At 38.5% G+C, this 20,507-nt stretch overlaps 1 long non-coding RNA gene across 1 annotated transcript in view; it reads left to right on the top strand.

Annotated features, from left to right (window-relative positions):
• Window positions 1-19,502, top strand: part of LOC134297393 (uncharacterized) — a 120,248-nt gene extending 100,746 nt beyond the window's left edge. Inside the window, exon 3 of the long non-coding RNA XR_010004117.1 lies at window positions 17,002-19,502. This is a non-coding gene — a long non-coding RNA (uncharacterized LOC134297393). The remainder of the gene's footprint in view (window positions 1-17,001) is intronic.
• The last annotated feature ends 1,005 nt before the right edge of the window (window positions 19,503-20,507 follow it).

The raw sequence follows: 20,507 nt of genomic DNA, 5'->3' as shown, positions 1-20,507 counted from the left end.
AGGATATTATGATAATTAAGAGAGATGGATATACATTAAAATCGCAAGAAGAAATAAAAAAGAAATTCCCTGGGACTTCATGGTTTCAATACGCGCAAATAAAAGAACAGTTTAATAAGGATAACAAAATTGGTTTTGGAAGTGCTAATAACATATGGGATAAAATAATAATAAGCAAAAAGAAAGTGATTTCAAATATTTATAACAAGTTACTAGAGTGGGCAACAGAAACAGAAGCAATTAAAAGCTGTATGATAAAATGGGCTATAAATATAGGTCATCCTATCAAACTAGCAGCATGGGAAGAGATTTGGAATAAAAAGTTGAAATACACTTACACTTCTGATTTAAAAGAAAATTGGTTAAAATTATTTCATAGATGGTACATGACGCCAAAAAAATTAAGTTTAATGTACAAAAATTATGATAAAAGATGTTGGAAATGCAAAACCCAGGAGGGGTCTTTCTATCATCTCTGGTGGTCTTGTGAAAAACCAAAAAAATACTGGAAAATGATTCATCATGAAACACAATTAATTTTACAGACGAAATTCCCTCTAAAACCAGAATATTATCTATTAGGAATTTTAGATAATGAAGTTAATTTTGACAAAAATGATGATGTTTTATTTACATATTGTGCCACAGCTGCCAGGATGTCCTACGCAAAACTTTGGAAATCGAAGGATATACCGAATAAAGAACTATGGATACACTAGCTTGAAGAATAAAAAATATGGACAAACTTACGTTCCTTTTGAAGGAAACAAATGGAAGACATATAAGAAGGACAGATTCGAGTAAACTAGAAGAATATTGTAAGAAATGAACTGAACTTAATACGAAGTGATATAAGTATAAGTACACAATGTTTTGAATATAGTGCTAAAAGGATCAGATAGAAAGAAAATATGGAAGAGTACTTCCCTTGTTAGTTATGTTCCCTGAATTATGTTAGTTTCCCTTGATGTAACCCCCTTATCCCTTCTTCCTCCCTCCCCTTTTTTTTTCTTTTTCTTTTTCTCTCTTTCTTTCTTTCGTTTCGGTCATGTTTTGTTTTGTTTCTAGTTCTGGCTTGTTCATTTGGTAGGTGGTTTCTTTTCTTTTTCATTCTTTTGGGCTTCTGGCTTTCTTCTTGATCTATTGACCTTGTCTACACTTACCCCTGTTTTTAAAAGTATGCACTGTATTTGAAAATCATAAATCATTTTTTTTAAAAAAAAAAAACTACGAAAGGGTTTGGAGAGAGATAAGGAAAGAACTAGTGGAATGGGACAAACGAGGGCTCTCCCTATTAGGGAGGATATCATCTATCAAGATGACAACATTACCCAAAATGTTATTTTTGTTTCAAAACATACCAATCATCAACAATGAAAAAATCTTCAAAATTTGGCAGAAAGATATCTCAAAATTTATTTGGGCTGGGAAAAAAACAGGAGTAAATATGAAAATACTTAATGATGATAACTTTAATTGGTTCACTATCACCCAGTCCATTTAGAATTGAGTATCACCTGCATAATGATGGAACTGGACCACACATATTTGGACAACCCTTTTCACTGGACTCATGTAATGTTAAAAGGCAAGGGATGAATGCTATTTCTTGTTTTGAAATGAAATTTGAAAAGAGAACATTACAATGTTGGCTGAGGCATTGTACGAAGAATAGTGCCTACCAAAATTCACAAGCTCCGTTCACCATGCTCATATTTCCCATATTGTGTCTGTTAAAAGCATGATTTTCAGTATCTTGAATTGCTAAGTGTTTCTGTGTTTTGGTATCATGACACAGGAATCTAGAATCATCAAATTGTAGAGTTGGAAGAGATCACATCCAGTTCAACCCCTTGCCATGCAGGCATACTCAGTAAAAATACTCCAAACAGATGTCCACCCAACCCCTATTTAAAATCCTACAAAGAAACTCCATCCCACTCTGAGAAAGCATATTCCACTGTCGAACAGCTCTCACTATTCTAATATTCAGGCAGAATTTATTTTTCAGCACTATAAGAGTGGTCTGGATACAGATGCAGCAAATCAAGACCCAGCAAAGGAAACACTGAGATCAAGTTTCACTCTTGATCTGGCTAAGAATGATACACTTGAGTCAGTGAAGTCCAAAATTTGAAATCCCAGAAAAATCTATGTTCAATATTCCAAGATTAGAGATTTTACTTCCTGTGATGATCTTGGGGCTATGAGTCTGACACCATTATTGTAATGGATGACCTCAGGGTAACTTGTCTGGTGACAGCCTATGAGTACTTTATTTAAAAATCATCAAGAAAAATCACTCCTTTTTCCAGAACAAAATGCACTTCAGCATGTATGGAAATATCCATTTTAAAAAATATAATCCAGAAAGTGAGCAAAATAGGGTTTTAGTTGATGTCAGAAATTTGAAGTTTTTCTAATTCCTGTAGTTACTAAGGGATGTCTGGAAAGCTTCACTAGCTGTGGATGTTTGGAGTCAGGAATCAGGAACCAGGAATCTCACAAGGTTGAAGGTAAATGACAGAGACAATTTGCATAAAAGAGACTTTTGTACAGCAATGAATGCTCAAAGGGTATAAGTGTAAAAGCATAATTGTAAGCAGGCATTTTTATACACAAGAATTCTCATGCACTAATATTTCTACATTTTGAAACTCCCTCCCTTTCTGTGATTGGTTAGTGCCGAGATGCCAGTTAGTGTTTCCCTGGCCTCTGATTGATCAGGAGGTGGGACCTAGCCAGTGCACACCTTGATTGGATGAGATGGTGGTGATGTTGCCGAAGATATCCTCCAGGCTGGGCAGGGAGGCCTCTGGGCTTCCAATGGACTGGCAGAGGTCATCAAGGGTGAAGAGGTCTCTATGGGATATGCCAATCCCTGGGTATGTAGCAACGGAATGCTGAAGATAAAGAAAAGTACAAAAGATGATTTGACAGGATTATGCAGATATCGGACCCTGCAGGAGAAGACAATGAGGGCTGTTGTTCTAGACATCTTCCCATGTTGGGAAGACAAAGAAAGAATCTCAAAGATCTATTGCTGATGGGATTATAATCAAAGTTTCATCCTAGACCTTTGTCTCATGGATAGCTGAGATCCGCAAAGGGGGAGTTGTGGGCAGAAGGCAGATGGACTCCCGCTGACATCCAGGAAGATATTTTGTTTCATAGATTATTTCACATCTCTGATTCCCACACAGGGCATGGAATGGGTATCTGGAATTGCTCAAGAGGGGTTTACTGAAGTTCATAGGTCCATGAACATTTATAGAGTTCAATAATAATAAAAATATAAATATATAAAAGAGAGTTCATGTGATGTTGTGATCCTGCCAGTTGTGTAGAAATATTGGAAATAAATAAATAAATGTTTTGGTATAGGCTTATAGGAGGAGGAAGAAGGGGTTATAGAGGTGGTCTCACCATTGCTGAACATGACATGGGGAAGGCTATTTGCCTCATCCATTTATCCCCTCCTCACGTGCACATATCCACATGAGGAAAAAATAAAAATAAAAAATACATTGTAGCAGGAGTTTGGAAATTGATGGTTTTGGCTACACTGTGGCTGCCTGAATTGTAGCTGGGCTGGTGGGAAGAGGGAGAGGGAAAAATTGTGAGGCAATCTCTAGTGAAGCTCATGAGATTCGTTGCTGCAGACTGGCTCAGGCTAAACAGCTGAGATAGGTGTTTGTGCACATGTGTGTGGGCTTGGAGGCAATGGGGTTGGTGTTGCTGCTGGTTTTGGGAGGTTTGAGAGATTTAATATCCATTCATCTGGCCATCTGCCCTTGGGAATTATAATTCCCATGGGAACCAAACTACTGGAGTGGGGTTGGGGGGGGGGTCTTCGATATCACAGTACTGCTAGTGTAAATGCCATATCTAACATACAATGGAATAAATTTGATGACACAAGCTGAAGAATTTGGCAAATAGGTAAACAGATTTTAAAAGCAGGTAAATAACAGGAATATCCTTAAATACTTTTGTGACATGTTTGGGAATGATTTGGCATTTTGAAATTTGGATGGTTTTGTAATTCGTCTTAAGACTTGTTTGTACGTTACTTGTTTTCTGTGCCTCTTCCTTCATAAGAAGAGAGAGATGAAATAACTTTTTGCCATCTGTTATCATTTGTTTCTTTCTGGAAGATCTGGGTTGAAACATAACATCTGAGAAAGACAGAACTGAATGAAAATAATACAAATAGTACAAAGGGAAACAGAATATGAGAGGAACAGTGTAATGAAAAGGAGAAACACACTATGGAATCAAATGTAAATCTAGAAAGAATCATGTAAGGAATTCAGAAATTCATAAAGGTTAGAATATTAATAGACTTTAATATAAAGACCAATGAATCTAAAGTATAGGGTATTTTAGTCTTGATAGCAGTAATGTAATGTCTAGTTTATAATCAATAGGTCCACTAAAGATAAATGTGAATAACATTTATCAGGAAAAGGGAGTCTTGATAACTCTTCCAAACTCACTTTTTCTGGTCCCTTTAAAATCTCCCGTTCTGTATAACACCCACATTTCTAAGAATGAAAAGCCACAAAATGTTGAAATGAGGAGTTCTTTTGAAAATATGTGAGGACATTCAAAAGAAGAAATGGGCCAATTTTCAGTAGATAATCTCTAAAATAGCCAGTTGTACTAGTTATTCTTTATTTCTAAAGGCAGTCTATATGAACCTTAGAAAGGAACTCAATAGGAACTGTAAATTGAAAACATTGTCATAAATAGCCCTTTTGATGTTCAATTGGCAGGATGCAATAATCCCTTCTTATCACTAAATGAATCTGAAGGGGGGAAATCTAGCTTTTAGTTAAAGTTTAAAAATGAGCCATGAAAACAAGAAGAAAGAATATTAGTTCTTATTTAGATCAAAATTTGTAAATGTGTCCTAACCTATTGGGGAAAAGTTTGTAAGGCTCCTTAACTTCCAATATGTGATGTGTGAATGATACCCTAGAATAAAATCACATGTGTATTGGTAGTAAAACAGCAAATAGCTTAAATGTTCCTCGCAACTGCAAAGAGTTGGTCCATTACATGAATAAGTTTTGCAGTCGTGGTAATTTACTTGCCTTCCAATAAGCAGAACAGCCCCATCCCACCAGATAAGTGATGGGAAAGTGGCACAGTTAGCAGCTATTGGTGAGTTTTGGCTATCAATAGCACTGTATATGTTTTATTTTAATATGTTTTTCCCCTGCTTCATACATGAATCATCATCATCATCATCATCATATATTCAATTAAATATTATTTGGTGTAAATACGCTTATGGATTTAGAGTTTGGAGATTTAGTTGTTAATGTTATTTATTTAACTCATTCAAATCCTAAATGGATCACACATCTACTCTTTACCTATCTTTTCGTAATCTTAACAGAACCCCAAAGTCCAACTCCATTTCTATTTGCCACCTCATTTCTCACTCTACTACTTTCTGTCATCTAACTCACAGAAACACTAGCTGTTATATTTCTTACTGATCCACAGCTCTGCATGTCAGCCTTTTTTCACCCCTTCAGACATTTAGGAATTCAATATTCCTTGCTTTCACCCCCTCCTAAGGGATCATTTAACTTATTGTATAGTTTATACATCATGTACATAACCGTACTGTACCATAAATTATTAAGTAAACTTAACAGAACCTCTATAAAAACCCAGCACATTCCAAACTTTCCTGCTCTGGAGTTATTTAAACAGAAGTTGCATGGCCATCTCTCCCCAGTGTTTTAGTTGTATATTCCTTCATGGTAGGGAGTTAGACTAGATGGTTCTTGCAGTCATTTCAAGCTGTATATTTCTATAATTTTGTGATATTTACTTACTTATGCAGTGATGGTATTTTCCAAAAGGAAGCAAAGTCACACCTGGAAATTGGATGGTCACTCAATAGAGCAGTGTGATAGTTTTAAATATCTGGGCTTACACTTCGCATACAACGGTAAATGGAAGAACCATATAGAGGCAGCCAAATTATCTGCCTGGAGGTCAGCGAAAGCAATCCTAGCCTTTGGAAAAACAAAGGGAGGTTCACTGGTTTGTCCCACAATAAAGATTTTTGCCGCTAAAATTTTATCCCAACTGTTATATGGAGCGGAAATTTGGGGGCAAGGTAACATAGAACAGGTTGAATGCATCCAGAACAAGTTTGCAAGAGGTCTTTTAGCCCTTCCCTCGGGGACCCCAGCCGCCTTGTTAAGACTGGAATTAGATCTTCCCTCACTCAAGGCCAGAATGCACAAGCTTAACATCTCGTATGGGAAGAGATTGCTAGGAATGGAGGAGGAGAGCATAGCAAAGCAATGCTTGAGGGAACAGTTTAAACGGGGAGGTTGGGTGCAATCCTGGCTAGCCTTGCTCCATCAATATTTTGATGGGTCAATAACAACTCTAATGCAGCTAGACAAGAAGGCGATTAGGGACAATATCTTTGAGAAGGATGCAGCCGACAATTTAGAGATTAGTAAAAAGCAAAGTTTTTCTATATGGTATCCCAGACTAAAGAGTGACCAATACTGCCAACAATATTTTCAAGACCTAACGTCAGCTGAGTTGAGGAAAGCCTTTACAGCACTGCGTTTCCAAACAATGCCCTCAAACTGGCTAGAAGGGAGATACAGAGGGATCCCTCATGCCCAAAGGCTTTGCATTTGTGGCGCCGGGGAAAAAGAAGATCTAACTCACTATCTGTTGCACTGCCCTTTGTATAATGACCCCAGAAAAAATCTCCTGGGAACACTCCTTGAAGAAAGGGCAGCATGGCAAGAACCTGCAGTGATTGGTGCCTTACTAGCAGATTATGATAAAAATATAACACTAAAAGTAGCCACATTTGCAATCGCTGCCCAAAAGATCAGAGACAGAGTAGCAAAAACCTCGCCGGAGACCAGATAGGGAAAGGGAGATGGTTAAGGAGGTCATAGACTAGACGCTGTTATTGCTAGGTTTCTGCCAGCAAAATTTTAAAGTACTAGTTTTTTAAATCCTGAACGGGTTTTGCTTTACATTGGAATGTGTTTATAAAGGTTGTATGTTATTGATGTCATGGCCTATGGCTAGTGCAATAAACTTTATTACTTACTTACTTACTTACTTATGCCATTGGTGTTGTATGACTCTTTTATTGTTTTAGCACTTTTTATAAAATCTTGATCATATTGATTATAGATTAGATTTAAACGTATTATTTTTATTGAATGTTTAGTAGGGTTTTATTACTAGCTTGGCATTTTTATTCTGAAAGATAGAATGGCTACTTTGAAATCAAATCAATCAATAAAAAATAATAAATAATCAATCAATCAAAACTTTAAGAACCTGCAAAACACAGAATTGGGAAATAATGATCAAACTTTAGACGGATATTGTCATGTCATTCATGCACTATCTAAACTCAGTACATTTAAAAATTAGGAAGCTAATGCCAGAGCAATCAGTGTCTCGATGTGGAGAGAGCTTTATCATAAAGGCATCTTTCTCAATGTGGCTTAGTTTCAGACTTCCTGCAGAAATATAGTTAAAAGGACAGAGATATTGCTAATATTTCTGTGTGTTTCGAACTAGTGTTCTGCAATAACAGGGAGATTTTTGATGTACTTTTGTTGAATATTAGTATGAAAACTGCCATCTGGTCTAGAGAGATTATATAATAAAAAGTAAATATGACTTAGAGGTAATATCTATATCTGAGATGGAGTTTGCAGACATATTTTCAAATACAGTTACAGATCTTAATAGAATGTCTCTGTTCTCTAAAGCTAAATGTCTCACCATGAAAAAAAAATCATGACAAAAAGGTTTGTCTGCCCTTAATCTGATTGAGTGCAAGCACTTGGCCCTTTTCAATAAGGTAATGGAAATGTAACATACCACAATGCTATCTCTTCGGGGTGTGAACCTAAACTGAAAAAATGAATTCAGAAAAGAGCATTGCAATTTTATTGAGTGATTTTACTCCATATGATTTACATTCTTATTGAAGGATGAGGAAGGCAGGCCTACCATTCACCTCATGGAAAACAAATAGTTCATTTGTAAACTGAGCCATCCATATATGTCCCTATTTTTTAAATCTTATGTCTTTAGAAATTACCATGTCAAGGACAGAAAAATAAATGGAATAGAGGACAAGCAAATTTCCCATTTATCATTACCCTAAAGTGAACTTATGATGGGGCTTTCATGACAAGATTTGTTCAAAAGCAGTTTACTTTAGTCTGACGATGAGTGAGTATGACTTGACAGAGGTCACCAAGTGAATTTCCATGGTTGAGTGAGGATTCAAACCTTAATTTCTAGTTTTGTAGTCCAAAGAAGGAGTCCCAAAGATATCTGTAAGTATGTGTGTTTGTCTATTTGTACACAGACATATATATCTCTTCAAAAGGTTAGCACTTCTAATTGCATTGAAATCTATGTACCTATACAAAGAAGGGTACATTGGTTCCACTGAAAGTATGGTTTCTGATTGTAGATCATCTCAATAAATTGTAAAACATATTTTTGAAAAATCCCCATCTCATATTAAAATGTCATTGTATCAGACTTTTGAGCTAACTAACAAACAAGAAATGGATTGTTGTATGTTTTCTGGGCTGTATGGCCACGTTCTAGAAGTATTATCTCCTGGTGTTTCGCCCACATCTATGGCAGGCATCCTCAGAGGTAGTGAGGCTAGAAACAAGAAATGATTGAAGCTTTTCTATTAGTGTCTCAAACTCCAGATAAATGTCTTCAAAGTGCCACACATCTATTCATTGGTTTGGCTATTCCTCTGACAGTCAGCAACATACATTATTTATCTGAAAGATTTACAAACCACCATTTAAGGTTGCTGTACAATAAAGACTAGATATGTGAAGCATAATAATGATCAGTAAATGTCAATAGAGACATAAAACCAGGGGCAAAAACATTGGTGACTATGGACAAGCAACTCCTATCAGCCTTAGATGAAAGAAGTAGCAAATCCCCTTGCTATCGTAAGGTCATTAAAGTCAGAGTTAACTTGAAGGTGGATAATAACATAGGACTTTAAAGCCAAAAATGACCCACATCCAGAAGGAATGCCATTGCCCATACTAACCTAATTACACCCATATGTCCCTATTCATTGTTAGAGCAGCAAGTTTGCCAAGCATTCACAACATGATTTCACCAATGGCACCCTGCTTTTAGAACTCAGTTTCAATTCACATGTTCATGCCAGCCTTCCGAGCTCCCACATTCAAATTAATTTCTAATTATGTTTCTTCCAAAGCTCTAATCCAACACTCAGAGAAATACTCTGGGGGTACTTCCAGACATGACTAAAACACAGGCAAAAAGGGCTTAAACTAACATTTTTTCCCCCTCCCACAACCCTGATTTTTTCTCCTGAATCTGAAGTGATTCCACAGCTCTCCGGAGAGACCTTCCATGCCTGGGAGGGGAGGGGGGCTTTTGGAAGCCCAAAGAAGCAACATGGCTGTGATTCCACAGGCCCAATATCCCATTAGATCTGGGCCTTTCAGGAGAGCCTGGATTTCATGTGGTATCAAATTATTTCATATTTATTGGAGCCATTGTTTGAATGCCTCTGATAAAAACTGAGACAGGTCCTTTTTTTATACTGTCTGGATGGGCCCTAGTTCTCCAGAAAATACCAGCATGTTATATTCAAGACAGGTTATCAAGGATAAGGAAAATATCTCTAAGACACTTTATGATCTGTTAAGGGGAAAATCATGTTTTCTGTGCAAAAGCAATGCTTCTTGCACAAGAAATTATGTACCATGATTTTTCACAAAACATTGGTTGTTGCACCTAATGTCCACCAAACTAAGTCTTAAAGTATAACTAGTACTCAAAAGCAGCACAGTAACACATTGAAACTACTCATGTTTATATGTGTAGAAAGCTGAGCAAACATTTGCATAGCTTGTACATAGAAAAATGTAAGCAGGCAGTTGATGACCAGAGTTTTTGGAGTCTTCATATTCATAGGGAAGGTATAACTGAAAGTTGACTTGTCAACAAACAACATCAAATACTCAAACTAAGTGCATGTTGAGAAAATAGAAAGATTTCATGATATCAGGGGGGGAAATATCTTCTCATGGAGAAAAGTTCCAATAAATAATGAAACAAATAAAGATGATGCCTCCCATTCTGGGAGAAAGGCAGAGTATAAATCCCATCAATCAGAAAATAAAGGTGAATCCAATTGTGAGAGAAAAGCAGGGTATAAATCCAATAAACAAAGAAACAAATAAAGTTATCTTACACACATGATCTTAAAGCAGGAAGCGGGGGGGGGGGGGAGAAAATTATATAAGTTATATGGCATGGGCAGAAAGAGGGCATGCCTAGCTATAGAGTAATATGCAAACTAGCAACTAGGCATCTAAACATTGTCAACTTTATCAATAGCTACACTGCCTATGGCTGACAGGAGCTCCATTTCAATAATAGATGCAGGACCATGTTTCCCATCCACAGTTTATTGGAAGAATACATGAAATTCTTTTAGATATTTATGAACCATGGATTTGTCTCTCTTCTTTTTCTCTTGGCTAAGCATAACCAGGTCATCCAGCCTTTCTTTGTGTGACCCAGTTAAGGGGGAAAAATACACATTATCATTCTTGCAGCTCTCCTCTGAATCACTGATGTAGGCTAATCTGTTAAGAGTGTTTGGATTGGATAAAGTGGATTCTGCCCCAGGGTAAGAAGAGGGATGAAATAATTTTGTAAGCCACTAGTTGGCCCAAAGGCTGTACACAGATAGATAATTTCTGCAGGCATTATTTAAATTAATAGTTTGAATGGAGATTAGACAGAAAAAGCCAGTGGTTCTGTCTTTCTTCCTCTCTCATTATGACTCTCATCCTTTTGAAACTGTCAAGCTGAAATCATTTTTGTCAGTCATGGACTATGGTACCTTAGGCTTGTCTTGGTATGCTATCTATATATATAAAAGAGTGATGGCATCACGGCAATTCACAAAACAACAAAAGTACAGGCCCCCCAACCTCAAAATTTGACAACACAACCCATCATCCACGCCTCAAGGTTGATACAACAAAAAGAAAAGAAAAAGAAAGTCCTAATTAGAGGGAGAGCAATAATTTTTTTATCCAATTGCTGCCAGTTTAGAGGGCTAATCTCTGCCCACTTGGTTGCCTAGCAACCAAGGGACAGCCAGGTTTCAGTTAGGGGACAGGCAGATTTAGGCCTCACTTAGACTTCTTCCACAGAATATCTAATTTGCACTGGATTATATGGCAGTGTAGACTCAAGGCCCTTCAACACAGCAATATAACCCATTTATAATCTTATATTATCTGCTTTGCACTGGATTATCTTGACTCCACACTACCATATAATCCACTTCAGTGTGCATTTTATACAGCTGTGAAGAAGGGGCCTCAGATAATCCAGTTCTGAGCAGATGATATAAGATTAGAAATATACAGTAGAGTCTCACTTATCCAACGCAAACAGGCCAGCAGGACAAGTGAATATGTTGGATAATAAGAAGGGATTCAGGAAAAGCCAATTAAACATCAAATTAGGTAATCGTTATACAAATTAAGCACCAAAACATCATATTATACAACAAATTTGACAGAAAAAGTAGTTCCATGCGCAGTAATGCTATGTAGTATTTACAGTAGAGTCTCACTTATCCAACACTCGCTTACCCAACGTTCTGGATTATCCAACGCATTTTTGTAGTCAATGCTTTCAATATATCGTGATATTTTGGTGCTAAATTCATAAATCCAGTAATTTCTACATAGAATTACTGTGTATTGAACTACTTTTTCTTCCAAATTTGTTGTCTAACATGATGTTTTGGTCCTTAATTTGTGAAATCATAACTTAATTTGATGTTTAATAGGCTTATCCTTAATCCCTCCTTATTATCCAACATATTCGCTTATCCAACATTCTGCCGGCCCGTTTATGTTGGATAAGTGAGACTCTACTGTACTGTATTTACAAATTTACCACTAAAATATCACAATGAATTTAAAACACTGACTACAAAAACATTGATTATGAAAAGGCAGACTGCGTTGGATAATCCAGAACATTGTATAAGCGAATGTTGGATAAGTGAGATTCTTCTTTAATATGAAATAATTACTGGGATAGAATAATGCAGAACAATATAATCTCTAAAACCAGGACAGTAAATAAACAGGGGAATTCCACACAGGAAACAATCAGGGCCAGCTAACACCTCCCAACAAAGTATTCCCATCATCAAAGTCTGGCAAATCCTCTGTTTTCTCAGGGCCACAGACAGTAGAAGCACATAAAATATCGCAAACAACACCACTCTGAAAACAAGGGAATTCCAGACAGGAAACAATCAGGGCCAGCTAACACCTCCCAACAAAAAATTCACTCAGGGAGGAAACAGCCAGGCTTTAAAGCTGCAAGGCCATTACATCCTAATCATTTTTCCTAATTGCAGCATTCATACTTGCCTCCAACAAACAAAAAAAACCAATCAGAAATATTGTATATTCCCAACCTTTAGGAAATAATATCCCCTGATGGCGCAGCGTGTTAAAGCGCTGAGCTGCTGAACTTCTGGACCGAAAGGCCACAGGTTTGAATTGGGGGAGCGGAGAGAGCCCCCACTGTTAGCCCCAGCTTCTGCCAACCCAGAAGTTCAAAAACATGCAAATGTGAGTGCATCAATAGGTACTGCTCCGGCAGGAAGGTAACACCGCTCCATGTAGTCATCTCACATGACCTTGGAGGAGTCTATGGACAACGCCGGCTCTTCGGCTTAGAAATGGAGATGAGCGCCAACCTCCAGAGTCAGACACAACTGGACTTAATGTCTGGGGAAAACCTTTATCCTTGACCTTAACTACCACCAATTCCTCAATACTTTATTTCCCATACCACCAGACTTCGCCACAGCAACGCGTGGCCGGGCACAGCTAGTGTTTTATATGATAAAGATGTGCTCATAGTGTCCAAGCATCTGGTATGTGATAACAGGATTTAACAATCCAGGAAAAGCAACATTTACACAGAATAGCAAATCATATGGTTGCGTAATACAGTCTCCCTTTTCATCAGCAGCAACTAGGCAAGATGTGTTCAAAAGTCCCACAATGACTTTAGCTATGGCTGTTAGACTTAATTCTATAGACATTCAGAGATACCTTCCTTCTGGCTAAGAATGGGAACATCATACAATTCTATTCCCTGCAGCATTCTTCCTTTGTAAAACAAAAACTCATATTTTCCTTACCCTGAACCTGACTATGTTTTGGGATGTTATTATTTTTTTCAAAAGGAAACTGAAACAACTTCTCATTTCTTCATAGCTATAGTGTGTGTGTGTGTGTGTGTGTACACACACACACATATATATTACTGCCATGAAGAGAACCACATTCTAACTAACTGCCACCTATGTGTTAAAGATATACAGTGTTCCCTCACTTATTGCAGGTGTTCCGTTCTAGGACCACCCGCAATAAGTGAAAATCCACAAAATAGGCACTCTATATTTATTTTAATAAATACTGTATAACCTGCCTCCCTCCTTCCCTCTTTTAATGTACAGTACATACTGTATTAATCTGTGGTCATCAAGCTGTGGAGGGCTTTGTGCATGGACTTGGAGGCACGGCACCGCCGCCGCCAATGCTCTGCGCATGCCCCACCACCTACTTAGCGTGCGTGCGCCATGCTGCCACTGCCAATGCTCTGTGCGGAGCATTGCCAGTAGCGAGGCATGCACACACAGAGCAGTAGCGGCGGTGGCGGGGCATATGCGGGGCGGTGGCAGGGACAGAACCATGTGAGCTGACGCCATCCAGAATGGGGCCCACAGGGATCCTGGTGGGGCAGGGGAGGAAAGAGGCCCCACCATGTTGGTTTTTAAGGTGCAGGCCAGGCCTACTGACACTGCCTGCAGGCAGCTGAGGATGAAAGGCCAGGCCACACCCCTAAACCGGGGCCCGCATTTGAGAAAACCCACGAAACAACGAGTCCATGAAAAGCGAGCCACGAAGTAGCAGGAGAACACTGTAGATCCTTTGGGGAAAATGGTGGCACATGCATTTAACAGGCATAACATGGCCTACCACTTAGGAATTCAAGCACAGCCTTTGAACTGATCTGGGTGGATGAACCAATCAGTTTCTGTACTTCCTGAAGTTAAATTGACTAAATATCACATTTTTCTAATCCCATATATACATTTGCAAACTTTGGTAAATTAACAATAAAATGAGACTATTATCTTATCCATCTCTTCTTCTGGCCCACTCAATATACAGTAACAGGCAGTAGCTCAGTTTATTCATTCACTAGCAATACATGGATTCTTCTACCGTGTTTACCCGAAAATATGACAGTGTCTTATATTAATTTTTGCTCCCAAAGATGTGCTAGGTCTTATTTTCAGGGGATGTCTTATTTTTCAATGAAGAAGAATTCACATTTATTGTTGAACAAAAAAATGAACATTTATTATATACTATACAGTAGTTGTCATCACAAACTAATATAACCAGGCAAACTGTGAATCCTATCAAGAATTTCTTGTTACTACCATTATTTCCATGTACAACTGGTATGTACATTTACCAATTCTGCATGCTCTAGTGTTCTGTTTGGCAGGCGCCAGGCATGCTTCCAAACAAAAACTTTGCTAGGTCTTACTTTTGGGGGAGGCCTTATATTTAGTAAGTCGGCAAAACTTCTACTAGGTCTTATTTTCCAGGGATGTCTTATTTTCAGGGAAACAGGGTAGCAACAGGCTGTTTGTAGAAGCTATGGGGGCTGATGACATACATGGTGCAGGATTAGAATAATTTCTTAAACCTTCAGATCTGCATATTATTTTCCCCCTGAAAAAGACAAGTGCACTGGGGTGGTTTGGTTGATGAAGACAGTAAAACAAATTGCCACCTGAAGCACTGAGCACACTACAATTGTGATGGGATAGTTGGGTTAGGCTGCAACTATCCTGAATGGCTTGAAGAGTATGATTCATTTGCCTTTTAGCAGAGGTACTTTAGTATAATTAGAACTACAGATAACCCCCAGTCCAACTACATTACCATTCTTTAAAACAGGAAACAGCGATAATATATTGTCATCAATGGACTCTCGACTACAGTAAGCCAGGCCTGTTGGTAATAAATTTAGATAACATGTCTCAACTATTGCAGTAATTTATTTCTGCAAAATAAGTTTGTAAACAAAGCTGGGCCTGTAATTAACCATTTTAATCAGTCACCATCACTTCAAAAATGAAAACAGCAAAAATGATACACAGCAAGGGCCTAATTATAAACAGGGTTGGCAAGTTGAGATTCCATTTCTATACAAAGGTGTAAACTTATTAGTTACAAAAGGAACTGAGTCAAATTTCACCATAATCTGCCCTTTCAGAGGATGGTATTGGCGAAGCATATTCACAAAGAAGAAATTGCTTCTGGAGATAAACAACTAAATATTAATTGATTTGTTTTTAATTGCAAAATAATGGTTTACTGAGACAGACTTGGAGAAGCTGTGAGATCTTATTAATGTACAGCATCCCTTTGCCTCCATGTAAAACCTGAGATTTGACTGAGCCCATATTGCAGGGTGGACAGTTCTGTCCCATTTGGAATCCTCTGAGAGGTTGCACCAAATAATCAAAGAATTTAAAAAAAATTGAAAGTAGATGAAAGGCCAATCTAAGTTTAGTAAAACAGATGTTGTTGATGTTAAGCAGGTTACATATGTTCTTGTTGTGGTGGAGTTATGACATATTTAAAAAGTGACCAAGGGTCTCTCACACTATGATTCCACTTTAACTGCCATTGTGGAATTATGATTCCACTTTAACTGTCATAGGTGCAACTTAGGACTGTTCCACACAGAACCTTCCACCAAACAAACCCTTCCTGAAAATGACTAAAAATAATAAAAAAAATACTCACCAAGTCACCATTAAACCGCTGGAATCCTCCTGGCGTTAGAAATGACACACCAAGGAGAAGGGGGCAAGGAGCAGTTTTCCTCCTCACCCCCTTCTCCCAGTGCATCATTTCTACACACCAAGAAAAGGAGGGTGAGGAATAGCAGGTGGTAGGTTGTTAGGAATTGTGGGAGTTGAATTCCAAAACACCTGGAGTTTGCCCATGCCTGTTCTAAAGCCTCATGTAGCTCCCAGACTTATTTTAAAACTTCTGCAAATTCAGTCCCTTGGAAGATAAATATATCCTTTCTCCAGAAGGCCACTTGAGAACCAAGAAGCATGAGAGAGGAAGGAAGGAGGGAATAAGCTTTTAATTCTGACCCTGCCTACTGCTAGCTTCAGTTTACAACAGCATCGAGATCCTATAGCACTTCTGGTACAGCTGTCAATATCAGAGACAAAGTTAGTGATGGAGAGGAAAAAAAGTGGTGACAACAGAGAACAGATTAGAACAGAAAGCCATTTCTAAGCCATAAATAAATTCCTGAAAATATTGTCTTTGGGGATGAGGTTGGGTATAGACCATGGACCAAACATGCTCCTGGAACAGTGGCTTGAAGTTTAAGATGCAAATCATGCCTATTCCTGGGACAAGTAATTTTCAAAGACAGTCATTAGTTTTTTGGCTTCCCCACATCTTGACCCCTTCTCCCATTTTCTGAGCAGGTGTATATCTGTCGATTGAATCTACACTCCATAGATCTGATGATGTCATTGGAATATTTAAATAAAATAAAAAAGTTAGTTTTTAAGGTGTTACAAAAAAATTTGCTGCGCTAAAGTTACTTACTTGGAAATTAACAAAATGACAAATATTTAAAATGTAGAACAGAGCAGAGGTATTTATTTCAGGTAGTTACTGTTCAGATTAATTCAGTGAATGCATTTCTGTACACTTTCATTTATGTTTGGACCATCATATTAGACACCTCATTAGTACAGAACTGTAATGTAGTGTTCAACACATATTTTTTCTATAGGTTGGATGGAGTTTTCACAAAATAAATGTGCTATGGGGCTGCATACTACATTCAACTCCATGGAAAAAAAATTGGTGAATTACTTTGGGAATGCAGTGGTTTAATCCGGGACAAACTGGTAAGTAACCTTGATTATTTTCCCCTTCTCATCCCATGTAAGTGGATATATCTGGCTGTAAAGGAAATTTGGCTTGTTTTTGTTTATCCTTTGGGATTATTTGCTTTGTTGTGCTTGTGAGAAATAGCGGATAGGATTATTAGGCTGATCACGCTGGACTGGTCATTGCATTCCCTGCACAGAAATCAGCTAAGCCTGGGCCATTCTGAGGTTCATTTAAAAAGCTCTGCCACTACTAAGGAAATATGTCAAAGGAGGCACACTCTCTGCAAAGAACAAAATATTTGTATACAGATCAGAATTTGCTCCATCATGTACCTTTAACCAACGTTATTGCTGTAAACCATGGTACTAGAAAGTGAAAAGTGGCCATTCATGCACTCTCTCTCTCTCTCCCCCCCCCCTCTCGTTAACTCACTGTCTTGTTTTCTCTCTCTCCCATACATGTATGCTTAGTTTAAGTTCTTTGGTGACATCTTTTGTATTTCTAGCACCTAAGACATTGAATGGCATGTCCATTATTTGCTTTTCAGGTTAAATTAGTTGAATCTGCAGTGAAAGTAACTGGAGGATCTAGCAAGCTGTTCGCATCATATAAATAAAGGGGATGGGGAGGGCAGAGAGATGCTGTGTCGTGACAAAATTACAAACTTTTTTTTTAAAGAAAGCATGGGTAAAGGAGAAGAAGAAGGTGAGGCTTTGAATCAGGAGATCAAGGGATTGGAGCTGGAAGGGAAATCAAAGTGCTCAAGTGCAAGATAAATGCTGAGGAGGTTTTGTGTAGGGATGGGGTCTTGCTGCTGGAGCTCACAATCTACAGAAGCTCTTATACTTTTGTATTCAGATTATTTCTCACAGCAGGTTTCCTTGGCTTCTGGGCCTTCCTTTTTTGTCTCTGAGATGATTAGAGAAACTGGGATTCCTTATAGTCATTCTCACTCTCTGCTATGCCATTTCTGCTGTTCTTCCTGCCTCTCTCATTATTTGCTTCAGCTTTCAAGCACTCCAAGACAGCAGGCTCAGAACAAAGGACTACCATTACACTCATCTGTATTTATCCTTCTGTGGAGCTGGAGAAATTTGGGTCTGCCACTGAATCAATGGTATGAAGATTCACCTTCATCTCCTTCACCTTACTTTACTTCAATCATCCTGAATTGAACTGCAATTTCATCCTTACATTTATCAACAGCCTCATCAGCAAGGGGCTTTCCATTATAACATATAAAAAACGTTTTTTCGTCTTACACTTCTGCAGCATAGCCAAGACAGAAGATACCCAAGGAGACTTGTTAGTTATTACTTTCATATCCCCGAAGTGAATGCAATGGAAAATTAGGACTCTGTCTCTGCAGATAAAAACTGGGGGCAGAGGAGATAGGTAGTTGAGGAATTTAACCCTAAGATCTTTGTTAATGTTGTTGGTTTTCTTTTATTATGATTTGCACCTTACAATCAAAAATATCCTGACATTTCAGATACAGACAGTTCTGTCTTAAAAAAATAGTCCTGAAATGGGTTCAAACATAGCAAACTTGATTATTTGTTTATTTCTGGAATTTATATCCTTATTGAGGAGGGCAGGCTAGTTGTTTCTATGTGAATAGAGTTTGGTCGAAGCTACCCTAAAAGCAGCAAATTCTGTGGAAGCTAAGCAGAGTGAGCCCTGATTAGTCCCTGGATGGGAGGCTGCCAATGAATAGCTGGTGTTGTAGGCTATATTTCAGAAAGAACATGTCAGGAAGCTGAAGCTCCTGAAGAGTAGTCCAAGGTCACAACAAAATCAGTCTGAACAGAGTCCAAGTCACAAAGCGAATCCAATTATCTGTTCCAAAGGTCAATAACAAAGGGTCCAGCAAATGTCCAAAACAAGTAGCACACATGAAGTCCAAGGTTCATAATACAAGGATCAAAATTACTGGCTGAAACATTCCATACATGACTATTGCTTCCAGCAAGGGGCTCTTCCAAATGCCGGCCCTTTATGCTGCTCCTGCAAAGCCCTTACAGCTGTGCTCTCTTTCTTTGGGCAAAACGATTGGACCTAAGCAGCTCAATAGTATCCACTAGGGGTGTGCACAGTATCTGGCAATTTTGTCAGTTTCAGAAACTGAACCTCCGGAAATGGGACAGGTGATGGGACTATGTGGTGAACCGGATCATGTGGTGGCTGAAATCAGATGCTTTTTGATGCTTTCAGCTGCTCTAGAGCAATAGCCACACATGTACACACTGGGTATTTTGCCTTTAGCCTTGCCTGACCCAATCAGATCAAGAAAGCGGATCATGTGTTTCACTCTTTTTTTTGGGGCAATTTTATTACATTTACTTCAGTCCTTTTTTTTACTAATTCGCTAGGGGAGGTAAGGGTGGGTGTGCATTGGGGGCTGTGAAAGGGCATTGGGGGGGGGGGGTTGTTTGATTTTTTTTTACCTTTGGGGTGGGGACTGGTTTAGGGAAGGGAGGGGATAGCCTGACTCCCTTGAGTTCCCACGAGGAGAATATTAGTTGTATTTCAGTTTCAATCCCTCCCGAGCCCTAGCTATATTCTATACTCTGTACTGTACCTTCCTTCCCCATCCCATAATTCAACTTTTTAAAATAAAAAGCTCTTTCTTCTTGTTGATTATCTATTTTACTCACTCATTTCCCCCCCCCCCCCCCTTCCTCTGCCTTATTTTCTGGCTTATGTGTACTCCTGCCCCAGTTCCCCTGGCTTGACAACCAAGAACAGTATTTGTTTTTATTAGTAATTTTTTAAAAAATCTATAAAATGTAGCATTTGAGGATCTTTATGAAAGTTGGTTGGAAAGATGCCCTGTTTCTGTAGAGAAATTCTAGGAGATAACTCTTTGGGTTTTTTAAAGGATATTTTAATTCTAGAAACTCTAAAAATTTCCTAAGAATCAGTGGATGACCCAAACAGTCTGAAGCTTGGGGGCTTGCAGTCATAAATGTGTCCTCCAAATGTTGCCATTTTCATCACGATAGCCCCAAAAAGATGGAAAGGGGAGCCTCAGAAGTTCCCCCATTGCTGTCAATGGGCTGGACCTTCCTGAAATGAAAATGGAACTTCTGGCTGATGGAACTAGAAACAGTATTTTTCCCCTCCTGATTTCAGGAAGTTCTCAAAAAACAGAATGGAGGTCAACCAAAATTTTGCACTGAAAATGGTACATATTTTCCCCCTGAATTGCACCCATAGCATCCACCCTCAGTTGCAGCTGGGCAGGGAGAGTTAAGTCCTGCTTTTCTTCCTTAAGAGCTTTACTCTGCCTAGACTCAGCTGACTCTATTACTGGAGGGTCCTGCTCAGCAATAATAATCTCTGCAGTGTCAGGTGCTCATCCTGCTTGGGCTCAGATGCTGTTGCTGCCACATGGTCCTG

Source organism: Anolis carolinensis, chromosome 3 (genome assembly GCF_035594765.1).
Source record: "Anolis carolinensis isolate JA03-04 chromosome 3, rAnoCar3.1.pri, whole genome shotgun sequence".
Classification (NCBI taxonomy): domain Eukaryota; kingdom Metazoa; phylum Chordata; class Lepidosauria; order Squamata; family Dactyloidae; genus Anolis; species Anolis carolinensis.
This window is presented reverse-complemented; position numbering and strand designations above follow the sequence as displayed.